This window comes from Tupaia chinensis, unplaced genomic scaffold (genome assembly GCF_000334495.1).
Source record: "Tupaia chinensis unplaced genomic scaffold, TupChi_1.0 Scaffold149922_1, whole genome shotgun sequence".
NCBI lineage: Eukaryota > Metazoa > Chordata > Mammalia > Scandentia > Tupaiidae > Tupaia > Tupaia belangeri.
Genome location: NW_006209766.1, coordinates 674,029 through 677,691, shown reverse-complemented (window position 1 = coordinate 677,691; position 3,663 = coordinate 674,029). Strand labels below are relative to the sequence as shown.

Below are 3,663 nucleotides of genomic sequence, written 5' to 3'. Positions count from 1 at the left end.
ACTTCTGCTTTACACATTCACATTGGTCCACCTAGAATACCCGCCATGCTCGATACCCAGTTTGCAGGAGCTTCCACTGTAACTATTCGAGCAGTCATTCTCTCCCAGAAATCTTTGTTTGGTTCCCTAAGAAATACTTTTTTCAAGGGTCGGGCTGGTGACACTAGGCCTAGCAGGGTTGTGTAGCTGAGCATGAGAAAGAAGAAAGGATCCTCCATGACTTAATAAAATTGGTCATGTCTTCATAACCTCGGGGGTCCCAGTAAGAGTCCTAACCTGTAGCAATTCTAGCACCACCAGGATACGTTCCTAAAGCTAATCCCAACAGGCACATCTAAAGGTTAAGGCTTCCTTTCCAGGCAGTCCATGACTGGAAATGACTAAGCTATCAGTTTCTAAGAGCATTTGCATCATCCATGGAAAATACTGGGTCCTTGCACGCCAGATGTCCCTGACAACTCATCCATCACACTCTTTGTGCAAAGATTGCTTAACCAATGGACAACCAATGCAACTATGGAGCTGCTGTTTCTTTAGTTTTCTAGAGGGTGCATGCACTTGACAGAAGGAGAGGGAGAGGGAGAAAGCTCTGTCAATGGAGTGGGGTCATGTCACAACCCCTTATTCGCCATTTCTTTTTTTTTTTTTTGGAGAGATTTTTGCTATAGGGCGCGTGCGCTCGCCAGACAGACAGAGAGAGACATAGAGACAGAAAGCGAGAAATCACCCCCCAGGGGGGATGGTCATGCCGCAATCCCTTCTCCTCCATTCTCCTCTCGGGATCTTGGGCACGCACGCACACGCGCCCGGCGTGAGTTTTAAGCCACCGGGTCCAGGACGCGAACCGCGGTCGGCTACGTGGGAGTCCAGCGACATAGCCATTACGCTAACTGCTGGTTCCCTTATTCGCCATTTCTATGTCCTGCTAGGATTTGGTGCATGCATATGCACCCAGAGTGTTTCTCAAGCCACTGGGTTGAGGCATGATCGGCCATGTGAGATCTGGCTGCTCCAGCCACCAGGCCTCAGGGTCTGCCACCAAGCTTCTTTTTATTACCAAGTAGATCAAATATCGATGACAAAATGACAGAGTACACAGTGTATCTTCACAATATGATCCACTAAGACCACGCTAAAAAACTCAGTTTGCCTAGATGAGACCACTTTTTCTCTTGGGCAGCCAGGATTTGATAAAGGCCAACTGTGGCCTGTGCCACTCATAAGTGACTAACCCTTTTACACACTGAACTGGTCCTGAAAACTGAGACATCTTTTAAGTGAATAACATGCAACGTAATCTTGAAGAACTAAACAGTGGTACAAGCCAGACACATAACTCTGTGTGGGTAATGAACTAAGAGACAACTAATTAATCTTGGTGAAAGGATTTTTCATGTCTTGTGTTTATTTGCCAATGTAGTCACTGTTCTGCCAGCTGAGACTGTTACCCTTTTTTTTTTAAGCATTACTTTATTTTATTTATTATCATTTTTATTTCTAATTTGACCAGGGAGAGAAATGGAAAATGAGAAAACAAGCCACCATATCCAGGACTCAAACCATGGTTGGCCATGTGGGAGTCCAGAGCCTTAACCATCAAGCCACCTGTCGGCTCCAAGACTGTTATCTTTTTGATTCCTTACTCTGTTTTATTCCAATGGACCCTAGAAGTCCCTCTTCTGACACTTTATCAGAATCAAAAAATAAGGAAGAAGAAAACATTAACTACTTGAATGAGAGTTCTGGAGAAGACTTGGGATTCCTCTAAAGAAGAGGACCTCGTGGGGACCAGTAGTTAGCGTAATGGCTATGTCGCTGGACTCCCACGTAGTCGACCTCCGTTCGCGTCCCGGACCCAGTGGCTTAAAACTCACGCTGGGTGTGTGTGCGTGCGTGCCCAAGATCCTGAGAGGAGAATGGAGGAGAAGGGATTGCAGCGTGGCCGCCCCGCCTAAGGGGTGATTTCTCGCTTTCTGTCTCTATGTCTGTCTCTGTCTGTCTGGCGAGCGCACGCGCCCTACAGTGAAAAACTTCTAAAAAAAAAAAAAAAAAAAAAAGAGGACCTCATGGGTCCCAATGTAACTCCTCTTGAGATTATTGCATGGCAAGTTAAGTACCTTTTCAAACTCTTCTACAACTTTGAAATCTTTAAATACTCACTCCTGGTTATATTATGCTAAACTCTTGGATCTAACACACAAGTCCATATATTTCAAGAAAGAGGTCTAAGATTTCCCCATTCCTTCCACTGTGTCCCCAAACTAGAACCAATACTTGAATGGGCCTCCTCTGGCTATTTTTTTTTTTTTTTTGCCAAAGGTATGTGCACTCACCAGAGACAAGAGAGAGAGAGAGAGAACCCCTCAAGAGGAGGTGGTCACAATACAATCTTGTCTCCATTTTTCCATCTCATTGGAATTTAGGAGACAAATGTACAAATGCCTGGCATGTTTTTGAAGCTGCAGGGGCCTGGATTCAAACTGTGTGGTGGGTCATACGGGATCCGACTGCTTTGACCACCAGGCTATGGGGCCACCCCAATAAATTCCTTTTTTCTATGTGTGTGTATTTTTAAGTGCCTTGCTCATAAGTGCAACTTTGCTACTCACTCTGAAAGGAAGTCTTTTTCCAGCTTGGCAGCTAAATAAGCTGACTGTTTTATACACACTGAAAGCAAAAAAGTGAGTCTTACTCTTAAGAGTACTTATTGGGACCAGCAGTTAACGTAATGGCTATGTTGCTGGACTCCCATGTAGCCGACCGTGGTTCGAGTTCTGGACCTGGTGGCTTAACCTCCCACTGGGTGCGTGTGCATGCTTGCCCAAGATCCTGAGAGGAGAATGGAGGAGAAGGGATTGCAAGTGTGGCCATCCCCCCAGGGAGTGATTTCTCACTTTCTGCCTCTCTGTCTCTCTGTCTCGCTGTCTTTCTGGCAAGCGCACGTGCCCTATAGCAAAAACCTCTCAAAAAAGAATGCTTATCACCTGAAACCATGATAAAGGATTCACCACGGTGGAATTCCCCAACAGAGTAAGAGCGCCCCAAGGGAGAGTACTTGATGTTAGTCACATAGCACCGATGCCATTAAAGTTGCTGAACTGGACCAATAGATGGCATGGCAGTTGAGGCATTGGACGCCTGCATGGTTGACAGAGGTTCGAGTCCCAGACCCAGTGGCTTGAAAATGACATTGAGTGCATGGGCATGTGTACCCAAAATCCCAAGAGGGAAATGGAGTAAAAGGGATTGCAGCATGACCATTTTCCCTGGGGAATGATTTCTTATTTTTCCTCTCTCTGTCTCTCTATGGCATAAACCTTAAACAAAATTTTGTTTTTAGAGTTGACTGAACAAACACGTTCCTAGATTTTTCTCTTACTTTTATATTCATCCTTCAGCACCCAATTTCACTATCCCCTCTGCTAGAAAGACATTTTGAATGCCTAGAGCAAAGTGGATTCTTCTATAATAGCTCTTCTAGCTTCTTCATATTATTGTGAAAGTCGTAATTTATTTGGGCAGTTATTTGTGGAATGCTTCTCTCTTCTATGTGGCTGGGGACACCACAAGGACAGGTGTCCCCTGGCCATTAGACTTCCAGTGTCCCACACATGTTGGCACATGGATCACTAACTGAATTCCTTCTCAAATGGAAGAGTCAAA

General features: G+C 45.1%; 1 pseudogene; it reads left to right on the top strand.

Moving 5' to 3' along the window:
- Window positions 1–1,657: 1,657 nt before the first annotated feature.
- On the top strand, window positions 1,658–3,447 carry LOC114006723 (DDB1- and CUL4-associated factor 16-like; annotated as a pseudogene).
- Window positions 3,448–3,663: the final 216 nt, after the last annotated feature.